This window comes from Psammomys obesus, unplaced genomic scaffold (assembly GCF_907164565.1).
Source record: "Psammomys obesus unplaced genomic scaffold, mPsaObe1.curated_primary_1811, whole genome shotgun sequence".
Taxonomy (NCBI): domain Eukaryota; kingdom Metazoa; phylum Chordata; class Mammalia; order Rodentia; family Muridae; genus Psammomys; species Psammomys obesus.
In genome coordinates this window covers 9,458,830-9,475,855 of record NW_026589137.1, presented here as the reverse complement: position 1 = coordinate 9,475,855, position 17,026 = coordinate 9,458,830, and the positions used below count along the sequence as shown (strand labels likewise).

The following is a 17,026-nucleotide window of genomic DNA, read 5'->3' as shown; positions in this document are numbered from 1 at the left end:
AGTATTTAATGCACTGCTCTAGTAGTTAATTAGACATTAAAGTATTGCAAACTTCACAAACCATAGACAATATTCTATAAACAATCTGTGAATCACAGAAAAGCATTTCTTACCTAGATAAAGAATGAGCAACTCACAAAGGATTTCCTGTCAGTAAAAGTGAATGTTATCCTCCATGGAATGTGGCTAACACTTTGAAAATAGTTTTTACAATTTCCCATAATGGATTCCCCAGAAAGAATAAAAGTATGGATATTGTGTTATTAAATGAACTTCTGAGTATGGTGGATCTCTGACCCAGTCATGCCCACTTACTGTGCAGAAAGTGGCTCTTCTCGCCTCACAAGTTGTTTAGCTTCACTAATACACACCAAAAGGGACAAGGAAGGATTCTCATGCTAAGTCAGTGGTTGTTGGATAAAGCTATTTCCCAGAAAAGTTCAAATCTACAGGAACGCCAATAGAGTGGCCTATTAAATTGCTTTATTAAAACTCCGTTATCTTAAAGCACTTCATGGAATACCATTAGATAGAGACACGGGCTCAAGTAGCCAATCCATAGATCTGAGTTGTATTCTGACTTTAAACACAAATGTAATTTTTAGGCGTGTCAGTTCAGAAGTAAGATAATCTGAAGTATGTCTGAACTGCTTGTATCTTTCACCCAAAAAATAGTTGTGCTTGTTTTTTATGTGTCTAGCTCAGTGATGAACATTGTAAGAGGGCAAGCTCTTTATCCTCAGCAAATTTGCTAATTGCAAAAATAATACATGCATGTGTGTACATATATGCCCCCATACATGCGTACACAAAGGGAGAAAGAGAGGGAGCAGAGAGATTATAGGGAATCTCCAGTAATTGACCTTAGAAATGAAAGATGTAGTAATAGGGAGGTCCTTCCATTTCTCCATTGCACACCCACTGTTCATCTTCAGCCAGAGTGAAGCCTGTTACTGCCAGGTACCTTAACATCACAGAGCTAACTAGCTTGTCTTCATAAAAACTCCATTATCTCATCTACCTGCTCACACTCTTTTCCTACACATTCTTCACAATTATCTCCAGTTTAATCTTTCTTTTCTTCTCGATTTTCAAGAATATTCCCTGTGTGTTTACTGTTGTCTTTTAATTTACATCTCTTTGCGATATGCTTTCTTACTTCTGACCTTTTGCTTCTACTGTCTTTCTTACTTACTTACAAACTTTTTACCTATTCCGTACTCATTTCTTGGGTCCTTTACCCGAAAAGCACACACAAACAAATTATTTTTATGTGTCTCCTTTATCTATCTGGCTCATTTCTTGGGTCCTCCCTTTAGTTCACTCAGATGGTCCCCTACTGATATCTATATTTTTCCTGTGTTGTGCATTTATGCTAGAACATTTATTCTCTGTTATTCCAATTTACTTCCTAGTTTTCTCTAGTCTGGTAATACTGCTCCTTTTTTTTCCCCCTTAAGCTCATTCTCCCAGTTAATTTGCAACTTTAAAGTATTGCCCATGTTCCTAATGAATCATCTAGCATAGTCTGTTACTAAATTGATCCGTAATTTAATACTTATTTCCTAACAGACTGATTCAAAGAAAATGAAAGGAAGCTGAGTTATTTTACATTTCCAGGGTAATGAAATGGTTAACCCTGGAGAACTGTCCAATCTGTGTGTTTACTCTTCTTTGGAACAAATACTTCAGTGTTTGGTCTTTCTATATTAATGCAGCTTTAAGCACAGCCTTTTAAATTTTGCCACACCTACTGGAACATAGTGCATGGTTTCCATTGTTCTAAAAATTATTTGTGTGTGTTTGTGTGTGTGTGTGTGTTTTAGGTAAATTTATATAAAAAAGCTTTTTTCTGTGTCTGTCTCCTGTCATTGCTTTTGTTTACCTGCATGTACTATTTAAACTATAAAGTACTCTAAAAAGTAATTCTGGAAGTAACTTTGTTAAGCTAATGAGAAAGATAAACAAAAACAAAATTCTCTGGAATTTTAAGGGAAGATATCAAGTAAAACAAGTAAGACTCATCTGACAGTTTTCAAAAACAAATTACTGAACATAAACACCATTACTGAGGTATTTTACCTGGTAGAAACTGGTTGTTTCTCTGTCCCTTGAATTCTAGCCAACTGTGTTCCCAGTATATGCCTTTGACACCATAGTGACATCTCTTGTGACTGAATGAATATAGACATTTCCTCCACTGGAGAAAGATCACTGACACCATAAACAAATTCAACTACAAAAATAACTTTAAAATGTAACCTTCACTTCTTTGGCCTTCTTGGTGGACCTGGGTCATTATTTCCTCATCAATGAACATACAGCAAATAATCATGGTCTGTCTCTCTAAGGCCATGATTTCATGCAATGAAGGCCATCTCTTCACTCATTCATGTCTTTATTCATTTGATTTGTTATGAAACATTGAGTCTTGTAATGCTCCGGGGGAAAAGAAGGTCTAAATTCCATTCTGTACCATTAAGAAACTGATGGCTTTGTAAGAGGCAAGTTAGTCAACAATAGAATTTACTATGGTAGTTACAAAACAGAATAGTACTAGAAAGGGAAGTAGGTTGAAGATTGAAGAAAACAAGCAGTTAGGGAAGGCTTCCTGAATAAGATGACAACTAAACTGAGGCGAGTCTTAAGACAAAATGTATAAAGAGTATAGCTAGCCATGTACGGATAGAGTGGCTTTTCTAGTACAATGAGCAACACTGCAAAGGCAGTAAGCATGAAGCACTGCTTCTTGACATTTCATGGATATAACTACAATAAATTCAGACTAGCTAGTATGAGAGATGGGAGAAGAGGAGGTGGCATAATGAAGCTTTGGGGGAACAATGTAGATCATAAATGACTAATTTATGGGTCAGCATAATTAGAAACAGGATAAGAAATTCAGATGCAATATTTAGTAAGGAGACTTAATGAAAGCAGGGAATGAATCAGGTTCTAAGAAGAGCTGGACAACGATGAGGTAGGAAAGGAAGGAGATATAGTTTCATATTGCTTCAGAAATCTCTGCCATAAGGATCCAAGGAGGCAACTAACTGGCAATATCTAATGGCAAGTTAACTCCACTGGGGTTGGGATTGTGCGGAGGCAAAGCTGAAAGATAGTGTAGATGCTGAAATAAAGGAGGTATGTTGAAGAGATGATTCGAGAAAGAGTGTATTGATGAGAAGAGACTACTTAAGGCAGCTTCTAGTGAATCTGTTCTAAACAACCAACAAGAAAAATCTCTTGTAAATAAGTCCTAGAAGGAGAGGCCAGAAAAATAGGACTGGATTCTAGGAAAGAGCTTATGTAGAGAAGTGACAAGATGTTTATGATCCATAATATTGGTTTTAATTGAGAAGGCAGTGGTTGTAAGAACAGAAAAGTGGCACTTGGGAAAGTAAGAGATTGATGTTTGTCTTCAGAAAAATATTACAGTTGTTGGAGAGGTGAGAAATAAAGTACAAGTTGATATTTGTAGACATTTAACTCACATAAGGAAGTGGTGAGTTATTACAATGTATCATGAGTATGAGCAGATTGAAGGGTTTTCTTTTCTTTTCTTTTTTGAATGGAGAAATTGAGTGGGAAAAGCTGAAGAAAAAAGAAGTAAAAGAATCTTCCAAAACCATTACTGTCCTAACTAGTGTTTATGATCTTTATCATTATTTATAAAACAATCCATTACATTACCATGTAATTCCTCCAGCTAGCAATCCTCAGCAGCTTTAGTATAGAAGTGAAGGGATTTTAGGGATGCATTATGTCAGGGTAGAACTATCGGAGACAATTGACAAAGAAACTCATGGGGTGAGAGTTTCTAGAACTATATAGAGTTGGAACCATTTACACGATGCACCATAGAATGTAGGCAAAAGAGTTGGTAAAATTGCCTTACAATAGAGAGAATCAGAGATTGTGGGTTTTGTTGAAATCGTTGTAGAAAAGATACAGGAGTAAGGGCTTGACAGAATTAGAAGGTTGGTAGAATGAAAGGCTGGGCATAGAGCATGAAAAAACAAGATTGAATATTTCAGGAAAAGGGACATTCTGGCTAAGAAAAGCACAAGGAGTATTTGGAGTTTTCCACCTTAGCCATATACTATATGGCTTTTGAGTGAGTATATACTATGTGTCTCTTTCTGTTTCTGGGATTCCTTACTCAAGATGATCTTTCCTACCTCCTATCATTTGCCTGCAAATTTCACAATTTCCTTGTTTTTAAAAGCTGAGTAGTATTCCATTGTGTAAATGTACCACAATTTCTGTATCCATTCCTCAGTAGAGGGACATCAGGGTTGTTTCCAGATTCTGGCTAGTACAAATAAAGCTATGAGCATGGTTGAGCAATTGTCCTTGTTGTATACTTGACCATAATTTGGATATATGCCTAGGAGTGGTATAGCTGGATCTTGAGGTAAGCACTACTCTTAATTGTCTGAGAAAGCGCCAGATTTATTTCCAAAGAGATTGTACAGTTTTACATTCCCACCAGCAATGGAAGAAGGTTCCCCTTTATCCACATTCTTTCTGGCATGTATTGTTGCTTGAATAGTTGATCTTAGCCATTCTGATGGCTGTGAGGTGTAATCTCAGGGTTGTTTTGATTTGCGTTTCCCTGATCACAATGACATTGAGCATTTTTAAATATTTTTTTTATTTTTTTATACTAATTACAGTATGTTCTCTTTGTATTCCACCTGTAGTCCCTTCCCTCATTCCTTCCCAATCTCACCCTCCCTCCCTCATCTCCTCCCATGCCCCTTTCCAAGTCCACTGATAGGGGAGATCCTTCTCCCCTTCCTTCTGATCCTAGCCTATCAGGTCTCCTCAGGACTGGCTTCATTGTCTTCCTCTGTGTTCTGGTAAGGCTGTTCAACCCTCAAGGGGAGGTAATCAAAGAGCGAGCCACTGAGTTCATGTCAGAGACAGTCCCTATTTCCCTTACTAGGAAACCCACTTGGAGACTGAGCTGCCATGGGTTTCATCTGTGCTAGGTCTGTAGGTTATCTCCATGCATGGTCCTTGGTTGGAATATCAGTCTCAGGGAAGACCCCTGGGCCCAGATTTTTTAGTCTATTGCTCTCTTTGTGGAGCTCCTGTCCCCTCCAGGTCTTACTATCTCCCCTTCTTTCATAAGTTTTACTGCACAATTTCTAAAGTTTTGCTATGAGTCTCAGCATCTCCTTTGATACATTGCTGGGTAGAGTCTTTCAAAGGCTCTCTGTAGTATGCTCCTGTCCTGTTGCCTGTTTTCACACTCTTGTGATGTCCATCCTGTTTGCCTTTCTGAATGAGGATTGATCATCTTACCCAGGGTCCTCCTTCTTGCTTAGCTTTTTTAGGTGTACAGATTTTAGTATGTTTAACCATATATTATGTCTAATATCCACTTATAAGTGAGTGTATAGCAAGTGTGTCATTCTGTTTATAGAATACATCACTCAGGATGATCTTTTTTGCCTCCTATTTGCCTGCAAATTTCATACTTTCCTTGTTTTTAATTGCCGAGCAGTAGTCCATTGTGTAAATAAACCACAATTTCTGTATCCATTCCTCAGTAGAGGGACATTTGGGTTGTTTCCAGATTCTGGCTGTTACGAATAAAGCTGCTCTGAACATGGCTGAGCAATTGTCCTTGTGTGTACTTGAGCATAATTTGGATATATGCTTAGGATTGGTATAGCTGGATCTTGAGGTAGCGCTATTCCTAATTTTCTCAGAAAATGCCAGATGGATTTGCAAAGTGGTTGTAAAATTTTACATTTCCACCAAAATGGAGGAAGGTTCCCCTTTCTCCACATCCTCTTCAGCATGTATTGTTGCTTGAGTCATTGTCTTAGTCAGTCTGATGGGTGTAAAGTGAAATCTCAGGGTCGTTTTCATTTGCATTTCCCTGATGACTAAGGATGTTGAGCATTTCTATAAGTGTTTCTCTGCCATTCAATATTCCTCTATTGGGAAGTCTCTATTTAGCTCTGTAACCCATTTTTTAATTGGATTACTTGATTTATTGCTGTTTAATTTCTTGAGTTCTTTATATATTCTGGATATTAGCCCTCTCTCAGATATAGAGTTTGTGAAGTTCCTTTCCCAGTCTGTAGGCTGTCGTTTTGTTCTGATGACAGTGTCTTTTGCTTTAAGGAAGCTTTTCAGTTTCATGCGGTCCCATTTGTTCTTAGACCTTTGCTGTTGGTGTTCTGTTCAGGAAGTTGTCTCCTGTGTCAATGAGTTCAAGACTCTTCCCCCCTCCTTTTTTTTCTAAGAGATTTAGTGTGTCTGGTTTTATGTTGAGGTATTTGATCCACTTAGACTTTAGTTTTGTGCAGATTGATAAATATGAATCTATTTGCATCTTTCTAAATACAGACATCTAGTTAGACCAGCACCATTTGCTGAAGTTACTGCCTTTTTTTCCAATGTATGGTTTTGGCCTCTTTGTCAAAAATGAAATATGTGTGTGGGTTTATTTCTGGGTCTTCTATTCGATTCCATTGATCCACCATTCTGTTTCTATGGTAGTACCATGAAGTTTATATTACTATTGCTCTGTAGTACATCTTGAGTTCTGGGATGGAGAACTATCTGTTATACAGGATTGTTTTAGCAATTCTGGGTTTTCTGGGGGTTTTTTGTTGTTTGTTTATTTGTTTTGTTTTTTAAGAAATTGAGAATTGTTCTTTCAAGTTCTGTAAAGAATTGTGTTGGTATTTTGATGGGTATTGTATTGAATCTATAGATTACTTTTGGTAGGATGGCCATTAACCAATATGTTATTTCTATTGATTCATGAGCATGGGAGATCTTTTCATCTTTTGATATCTTCTTCAATTTCTCTCTTCAGAGACTTGAAGTTTTTTTTTTTTTTTTTTTTTTTTTCAAACAGGTCTTTCACTTTCTTGGTTAGAGTCACACCAAGGTATTTTGTGTTACTAGTGGCTATTGTGAGGGGTGTTGTTTCCCTAATATTTTTTTCTCAGCCCTTTTGTCTTTCTTATACAGGAGGGCTACTGATTTTTTTGAGTTAATTTTGTATCCAGCCACTTTGCTGAAAGTGATTTTCAGCTGAAGGAGTTCTCTGGCTGAATTTTTGGAGTCAATCATCTCTACTATCATATCATCTGCAAATAGTGATACTTTGACTTCTTCGTTTCCAATTTGTATCTCCGTGATCTCTTTTACTTGTCTTATGGCTCTAGCTAGAACTTCAAGTACTATTGGAAGAAGTACTGAGAGCGCGGACAGCCTTGCCTTGTCCCTGATTTCAGTGGGATTGATTTCAGTTTCTCTCCTTTTAGTTTTATGCTGGCTATAGGTTTGCTGTATGTTGTCTTTACAATGTTAAGTATGTGCCTTGTATCCTTAATCTCTCCAAGTCTTTAAACATGAATGAATGCTAGATTTTGTCAAATGCTTTTTCAGCATCTAAATAGATGATCATGTGGTTTTTCTCCTTCAGTTTGTTTATATGGTGGATTACATTGATGGATTTCTGTATACTTAATCACTCCTGCATGCCTGGGATGAAGCCTACTTGGTCATGGTGGATAATATCTTTAATGTGTTCTTGGATTCTGTTTGCAAGTATTTTGTTGCAGTTTTTGCATCAATGTTCATAAAAGAGATATGTCTGAAGTTCTGTTTTTTTGTTGGGCCTTTGTATGGTTTAGGTATCAAGGTAGCAGTGGCTTCATAGAATGAGTTTGGTAATGTTCCTTCTGTTTCTATTTTGTGGAATACTTTGAAGTGAATTGGAGTTAGCTCTTCTTTGATGGTCTGGTAGAATTCTCCACTTAAACCATCTGGCCCTGGACTTTTATTGTAGGGGACACTTTTGATGACTGTTTCCATTTCCCTCGGGCATACAGCATTATTTAATCTATTGACCTGATCTTGATTTAATTTTAGTAAATGGAATATAATAAGAAAATTGTCCATTTCATTTATATTTTCAAATATTGTGGCATATAGTCTTTTGAAGTAGGACTTAATTATTGTTTGTTTTTTTTTTCTCAAAGTCTGTAGTTACGTCCCCCTTTTCATTTCTGATTTTGCTTATTTGGATAGTTTTTATCTTTTTATTTAGTTAGTTTTGATAAGGGTTTGTGTATCTTATTGATTTTCTCACAGATCAAGCTCTTGGCCTCATTAATTTTTGAATTGTTTTCTTTGTTTCTAATTCATTGATTTCATTTATCAGTTTGAGTATTTTCGATAGTCTACTCCTTTTGGGTCTGTCTGCTTTTTTTTCTTTTTCTAGAGTTTTTAGGTGAGCCATTAAGTTGTTTGTATAAGTTTTCTCAAACTTCTTCTTGGAGACACTTAGTACTATGAACTTTCCTCTTAGCACTGCCCTCTTTGTGTCCCATAAGTTTGGGCAAGTTGTGCCTTCATTTTCATTGAATTTTAGCAAGTCTAATTTCATTTTTCATTTCTTCAGTGAGCAAGTTGTCATTGAGTAGAGAGTGGTTTAGTTTCCATGTGTATGTAGGCTTTTTGTTATTTCTGTTGTCATTGAGGTCTAGTTTTAGACTACTGTGTTCTGATAAGATACAAGGGATTATCTTGATCTTTTTGTATCTGTTGAGGGTTGCTTTGTTTCTGTCTATAAGGTCAATTTTGGAGAAGATTCCATGAGGTGCTGAGAAGAAGGTATACTCTTTTGAGTTTGGGTGAAACGTTCTTTAGATATCTATTAGTCCATTTGATTTAGGACCTCTAAGTGTCATTATTTCTCTGGTTAGTTTCTGTCTAGATGATCTGTCCCTTGGTGAGAGTGGAATGGCAAAGTCTCCCACTATCAAGGTGTTGGGATCAATGTATGATTAAGCTTTAATAATGTTTTATTTACAAATGCAGGTGCTGTTATATTTGCAGCATAGATGTTCAGGATTGTGATGTCTTCCTGGTGGATTTGTCCTTTGATGAGGATAAAGTGTCCCTCCTCATCTTTTTTGATTAATTTTGGTTGAAAGTCAACTTTATTAGATATTAGGATAGCTACTCCAGCTTGTTTTCTGGGTCCATTTTCTTGTAAAATCTTTCTCCAGCCCTTTATTCTGAGGTAGTGTTTATCTTTGTTGCAGAGGTATGTTTCTTGGATGCTGCAGAATGTTGGATCCAGTTTATGTTAGTCTCTGTCTTTTTATTGGAGAATTGTGTCCATTTTTATTGATAGATATTAGTGACAAATGAATATTAGTTCCTTGTGCTGTGGGGTTGGTGATGTTACTGTGTTACTGTGCTTGTTTTATTTTAATTTTCTGTTATGGAATTATTGTATGTTGTGTTTTCTTGGGTGTACTTGATTTCATTGGATTGGAGTTTTCCTTCCAGTATCTTCTGTAGGGCTGTTTAAGTTTAGTATTTTCATGTAATATTATGTTTTCTCCATGTATGTTGATTGAAAGCTTTGCTGAGTATACTAGTCGAGGTTGGCATCTGTGGTCTCTTAGAGTCTGCCTGACATTTGCCCAGGCCCTTCTGACATTCATAGTTTCTCTTGAGAAGTCTGATGTGATTCTAATAGGTCTACCTTTATTTGTTACTTGGTTTTTCCATTGCTGCTTTAAAAAATGGTTTTTTTTTTTCTGTAGATTTAGTGTTTTGACCATTATGTGATATGAGGAGATTCTTTTCTGGTCTAGTCAATTCGGTGTTCTGTAGGTCTCTTGAATGTTTATGGACTTCTCATTTTTTAAGTTGGAAAGATTTTCCTAGAAATGTTTTCTGGACCTTGGATCCTGGAATCTTCTTTTTCGTCTGTTTCTATTATTCTTAGTTTTTGTCTTTTCATGGCATTTCTTTATTTCTTGGATGTTTTGTGTTTGTAACTTTTCCAATTTTACTTTTTCTTTGAGAGAAGTATCAATTTCTGCAATTTTATCTTCATCACCTGAGTTCTCTCTTCCATCTCTTGTGTTCTGTTGGTGATGCTTAACTTTGTGGTTCCTGATCTATTCTCTAAGTTGTCCAGCTCCAGTGTTTTCTCTGTTTGTGTTTTCTTTATTGATTCTAATTCTGTTTTCATGTCTTGTACCATTTCCTTCATCTTTTTGAATGTGGATTCCTGTCTTTCCATGAGAGGCTCTATTTTTTGTTGTTGTTGTTAATTTCCTCTCTATATGCCACTATTTGTGCCTTTACATGTACCTGTATTTGTTTGGCTGTATTTGCCTGTATTTCTTGGAGAGCTTTGTTTCCTCTTCATTTGTTTCTGATGAAGTAAAATATCCATTGATTTTGGGGTTTGCTGATGTCCTGATTTTTGTTGGATGTGTTCTTCTGCTGACCTCCAGCCATCTGCTTATCTGAAACCTTTGCTGTTTGTTCCTGGAGTCTCTACTTAAAACTGCTTTCATGTGTCTCTTCTGTCTGAAGTATTCTTGAGGAAGAGGAGAGAATTCCACTGGTTTGAGAGTGGATGTTGGTGTGTCTCATATAGCTAGAGAGGAAGGTCACAGTTGTGTGTGTGTGTGTGTGTGTGTGTGTGTGTGTTTGTGTGTGTGCATTGAGGGAGAGTGTGCTAGAGTATATAGATCCCTTGAAGGGTGGAGCTTAAGTACATTAGGGGTTGAGGGTGCTGGGACTCTTCACAGGTGCAATGCACATGTACAGGTACCCTGAATACCTCAGTGACCTCCAGACCTGTCATACTGTCCTCCAGGTGTTCAGTTCTGTTTGGGCTCCAGGAATTTTTTGCCTGCACTCCATTGGTAGACCCACAGAAAAGGGGCTTCTATGTTGAGAATGCTGTCCAAAGGATCCCTATGTTGCCCACAGTGGGGATGTGGTTGGAAGGGATAGGATGTCTGGCTGTTAGCATAGAGGGACCTTGGATCTGGGGCACTTCAAGCACTCACTTAAATGTGCACTCACTTCCTCGCCAGCCCAATCAGAAAGCACAGAGTTTCCCCCTAAGTTTCTCACTTTTGGGCCTGCATGAGCAAATTAAAATGTAAAAGATTCATCAGCTCAATATTATCCACTGTTTGGCCACCAGACAGGGAGGCCTGTGCTTGGGCAGCCACCTCTGCTCTCTCAGTCACTGAGCATGGAGGATCCCGCTTGGGTTAGCCACTGACCACTCCACTGCAGTTGCAGACCTGGGAGACCAGGACAGCTGTCCGTGGATCTGGGAGGCATTAACTGCTGCTACCTCTGCCATCTCAGTCACTGAGCAGGAAGGCCCGTGCTTGGGGCAAGGGAAGTGTAGGGGAGTTGAATATTTGCCTGGAGACTTCCACAGGTGACGTGAATCCAAACTGTCCCAGCTCACAGGTTCTCCACTCTTGCCCAGGAAGCCTCAATGATGATGTTCTGGCTTCAGCTGCCCCTCCACTCACCAATTTTGGAGTTTTGGATCATGTGCCCCTCAGATATGGTGTGTGCTGGACACTGCTATCTTGGGCCATAAGAGAGAAGGTGATGTAGGAAGTGGATTGAAAGAATAAAAGGGAGATGAGATGACACTGATCAGATTTGATCAAGATTAAGGATCCCCTAAGGAGAAACTGCTACAGAGGGCCTCTGAAAGCCAGAAGAAGAAAACAGGAAACAACCTCGGAACCTGCCACAGAGGGCCTCTGAAAGCCTCTGCCATGCAGACTGTGAAACCAGATGCTGAGCCTGATGGCCAACTGACAGGCAGAGTGAATGGAATTTTATGTAAGAAGTGGGAAATAGTAAGAGCTGGAGAGGACAGGAACTCCACAAGGAGAGCAACAGAACAAGAAAATTTGAACACAGGGAACTTCCCAGAGACTCATACTCCAACCAAGGACTATTCATGGAGATAACCTAGAACCCTGACAATGCAGCCACTTCTGATGAGAACTGATAGACTAAGATCAGAAAGAAGGAGAGGAGGACCTCCCCAATCAGTGGACATGGGTAGGGGCATGCATGCAGAAAGGAGGGGGGAAGGTGGGACCAGGAGGGGAGGAAGAAGGGGCTTATGGGGAGATACAAAATGAATAAAGTGTAATTAATAAAAGTTAAATAAATAAAAAAAGGATCCCCTAAGGAAAGGGCATACATCTCTTGTTCCTGAGTAATGCCAGTGTAGAGACTAGAGACGAAGATTGGAAGCCAAGTTCTTCAATGGATGCAGGGGCATGAATAGGAATGGAAAATTGACACTCACCTCAAAAGGAGAATAATTTGTAGACAAGTGCAGACGTATTGCCCTGAAATAAACAGTTTAGAATAAAGTGACTGTAAGTATATGTCCACTATTTCAGTTGTAAAGGACTTGGGAAAGGGAAAAATAAACAGCTTCCACTAGGTTATCTGAGGAAGTGCTCACTTTCATCATATAACTGGTTCCAGAAATCTAGGGTAGTGCTATGATACCTCATTTTTAATATAGATTCCCCAGACAACAGTGATTTATGGAGAAATTGGAAAACCCGAGGGAAGAAATGATGAGAGCATTTCATGAATATCTGTATTGTAGAAGACATAATGTAGGTTTTTTCTTAATGGTATAGGTTCTACCTCTAGAGAGAATACAGGATATTAGGATTGGGAATAGACAGGATGATAAATTACTAAAGGGGAGTTTTTATAATATGGTGATAGAATAGAGATAGATGGCAAAGTATGAAATTTTAGAAGGTTTAGCTAGCTCTAACGCAAGAAGAAAAATGTATTCATACTTAAAAGTTCCCAAAGCCAAATGACATTTGCAGTTTGTGATGCATCTAGTAATCTCTGGTTTTGTTCTTTGTTCTGATGTAAAATGGAACCTACATTTAGAAAGTGATGCTCACTTGGATTTCTGCTTTCTGCAAATACCAACCTTGAACTAATCTGATTGAATCTTAGCCCAACAACCAGATAAGTATGAGTTTTAGTAAACATGACCAAGATTTCCAGAATTCTTAGGGGAGAGTAACTCATTGTAGAATTCCCGGGAAATGAAGTAAAAGACAAGTCAGATATCTATGCTCCATTATATCACAAAATATTGGCCGAAGACTAGAGGAAAAGTAGCTTCTCTTTTCTTGAAAATTCACCAAGTCATCAGTTAACTGGATGACAAGCTTAGTTTTTGGACTATAGTGAGAATTAGGTTCAAATACCAGCTCTGACTTTTACCAGCTTTGTAAAGCTGGGTCTATAATTTAAATGAGATAACCCTGGGATTATTTTTTTCATTGTGAGTCTTCCAAAAAGGATAGTGATTGAATATTGAGGCACAATATATGTGCTAGAGAATGTAAGAGTTGGGATGAGGTTTGTTGTCAATTGTTTTGAAATTCAGCTAGAGAGATAAGTGGTAAAAGAACATATAATTAACAAGTATTGGTAAGTGGTAAGCTTATCAATAAGTTTTCAATATATATTGAGTAATTCTGTGAAGCCATGGAATGAGGAACACTGAAATTTGTCTGCAGAGGGAGAACAGTATAGGATTTGTCATGGTGGAAGGAGCCCAAGATAGAGTCTTCAAGAAGAATAAGGAGGGCTAAAGTGTTTTTGTCCAAATTTTGTAAAGCTTTCATATGATCTACAGCAGGTAAACAAAAATAAAATTAAAAAGTAACAACTAAATGGAAATAATCCATATAGAGATGGCAGGAGAAACTAAGAAATTCAATGTTCCAAATCATAGCCTAGCATAAACAAAACTGTGGCAGCAAGAGAAAACAGATATTTAGGAAGCATAAAGAGAATGTGGATACCCAATGTTTGACGCTGTGTCTCAGCATCTGCTTTGATCCCATGTTGGGTGAATCCTTTCAGAGAACCCTCTATACTATGCTCCCATCTGGTTTCCTCTCTTTCACCCCTGGGTTACCTCACTCAGGATGATCTCTTCTAGTTTCATCCATTTGCCTGCAAATTCCATAATTTCTTTTTTTTTTCTTTTTGGTAATTTTTTAATTATTTATTTTTTTAAAAATTTATTTATTTTTATTAATTACAGTTTATTCACTTTGTATCCCAACTGTAGCTCCTTCTCCCCTTCCCTCAGAATCCCATCTTCCCTTCTTCATTTCTTTCCATGCCCCTCCCCCAGTCCACTGATAGGGGAGGTCCTCTTCCCCTTCCATCTGATCTTATTCTATTGGGACTTCTCAGGAGTGGTTGCATTGTCTTTCTCTGTGGCCTGATAAGGCTGCTCTCCCATTAGGTGGAGGTGATCAAAGAGCAGGCCACTGAATTCATGTCAGAGACAACCCCTGTTCTCATTACTAGGAAACCTACTTAGACACTGAGCTGACATGGGCTACATCTGAGAAGGGGTTCTAGGTTAACTCCATGCGTGGTCCTTGGTTGGAGTTTTAGTCTCAGAAAAGATACCTGTGTCCATATTTTTTTTTCTCTCCTTGTGGAGGATTGATCATTTTACCCAGGGTCCTCCTTCTTGCTTAGCTTCTTTAGGTGTACTGATTTTAGTATAGTTATCCTATATTATCTAATATCCACTTATAAGTGAGTGTATATACCATGTGTGTCTTTTTGTTTCTGGGGTACCTCACTGAAGATGATCTTTTATAGTTACCACCATTTGTGTGCAAATTTCATGTTTTCCTTGTTTTTAATTGCTGAAAGGCTCAACATCCTTAACCATCAGGGAAATGCAAATCAAAACTACCCTGTGATTTCACCTTACACCCATCAGAATAGTGAAGATCAAAAAGTCAAGTGACAAAACACGATGGAGAGGATGTGGAGAAAGGGGAACCATTGTTCCTCCATTGCTGGTGGGAATATAAACTTGTACAACCACTTTGAAAATAAATCTGGCACTTTCTCAGATAATTAGGAAAAGTACTACTTCAAGATCCAACTTGGCAAGGGGCACGGTGGAGATGAGGGAGGGAGGGAGGGACTGGGAGAGAATGAGGGATCGGGACACGGCTGGAATACAGAGTTAATAAAATGTAACTGATACGAAAAAAATAAAATTAAAAAAAAAAAACCAAAAAAACCCCCCAAAAAAACAAAAACAAAAAAAAAAGATCCAACTACACAACTCCTAGGCATATATCCAAAAGATGCTCAAGTAAACAACCAAAGACATTTACACAGCCATGTTCGTGGCAGCTTTATTTGAAATAGCCAGAAGCTGGAAACAACCCAGATATCCCTCATTTAAGGAGTGGATACAGAAATTGTGGTACATTAACACAATGAAGTACTACTCAGCAGTGGAAAACAAGGATTTCTCATGATTTCCTTGTTTTTAAGTGCTGAGTCGTATTCCATTGTATAGTTGTACCACAATTTCTGTATCTAATCCTCAAATGAGGGACATCTAGCACAAGGAGTCTTATGGAGAAAGAGAGGGATGGGAATAGAGGGACATGAGGAGACAAGAGCCCTACAGGGAGACAAACAAAACTAAAAGATCTGAGCCCAAGGTATCCTGCAGAGACTGATGCACTAACCAAGGACTGTGCATGGAGAGGACCTAAAGCCCCTGCTCGGATGTGGCCAATTGGCAGCTCAGTCTCCATGTGGAACTCTGAGAGAGGGGAATAGTAATTGCCTCTATCATGAGTTCAGTTGACTGCTTTTTGATCACCTTCCCCTGGTGATGTGGCCTTGCCAGGCCACGGAGGAAGAGGATCCAGGCAGTCCTGATGAGACTTAATAAGCTATAGGCCAATGGCAATAGTTGGGAACTCTCCCTTTCCACTGTGGACTAACGGAATGGGATGGGGGGGATAGAGGGTGGATGAGACTGGAGGGAAATGAGGGAGGGGGCTTCAATCAGGATATATAGTGAATAAATTTTGAATAAACATAAAAATTAAAAAAAATAATGTGGATATTCATTTCCATGGCAACAATAGAAGCTGGATAGGTAAAGGGACCAGGTCATGCAAGCACTTCCATACTAAATGTTTGGAAGAATGAATTTTAACACATAAGTTATGAGAGGAGCACTTAAGATCTTAATGGCATGCATAGGATCTGGTCATAGACTAGAGAAATGTGTCAGAAGGGACAAAAAGTGAAGCAGTTGCCTTGGAGGAAAATACCAATGCCTTGGATGAAGATAGTGACTTCTGTAACAATTTTAGGAGGTAGAATAAAAAGAAAATGGTGAGCAATACTGTGAAAATATAAGAAAATTAGCTAAGATGCCTTCCAAAATGTTAGTTTTGTTATCTGGGCCAATGTAGGATTAGTTAGTAGTAATGTGGGAACATTATACATATACAGTTCCTCTATATATTAACTTTATTTTATTGAAAATAGGTTCTTTTATGCAATTTATTATGGTTATGGATTCTTCTACTACTCTTCCCAGTTCTTCCCAAACCCTCCCCCACTGATCTGGATGTACTCCTTTTCTGTCTTTCCTAGAAGACAAACAGGTTTCTAAGAAATAATTATATAATAAGATAACATATGTCTTAAACAATAAAATCATAATATGACAAAACAACCAAACAAGAAAAAGGGCTGAAGCAAAAGTGTAACAAATGCATAGGACCTTTTAAAATACTCAAATACATCATCCTATGAATGACAGTATGTTTTGTATTTCCTTATTTTTGTGTACTTTTGAATCATTTCTTGCAATCATCTATTGGAGAGGGATTGTATAAACTCTTGTTTTCTCTATTTCTCCAAAGAGGAGATTAAGACCATGTCCTTTCTCTAATATAGGTGATTAGCAGCACTAGTTCCATGAGATAGGAAATCAGTAGAAGAGAGAATTGGGGCATCTTACTTTTTTCACTTGGCTTTAAGAAAAGGCTATTAAGCAACTTTCTGGAAAGACACTTTGAGTCAAGTCTATACAAAAATTTGTTCATGTGGAGTGTTTATATCTAAGACAGTATGTCATAAATGTGTGACCAACAGAGAAGAAGGAAGAGTTTATTTACTGGCAAAGAAGCCATGGATAGAGGTTGATATAAAGATATGGGGAATAAAACAGGAGCTCTTCAACTGGAATCTAAATGAATTACGAATATCTGAAATTAAACGCAAAATTATCTAGATAGCTTTACTACAATTTTATGGGTAAAGTTCTTATAGATTTCTTCAGATTTTTTAA

General features: G+C 37.9%; 1 protein-coding gene across 2 annotated transcripts in view; it reads left to right on the top strand.

Annotated features, from left to right (window-relative positions):
• Window positions 1–17,026, top strand: part of Pak3 (p21 (RAC1) activated kinase 3) — a 336,231-nt gene that overhangs the window by 235,902 nt on the left and 83,303 nt on the right. The window lies entirely within an intron of this gene.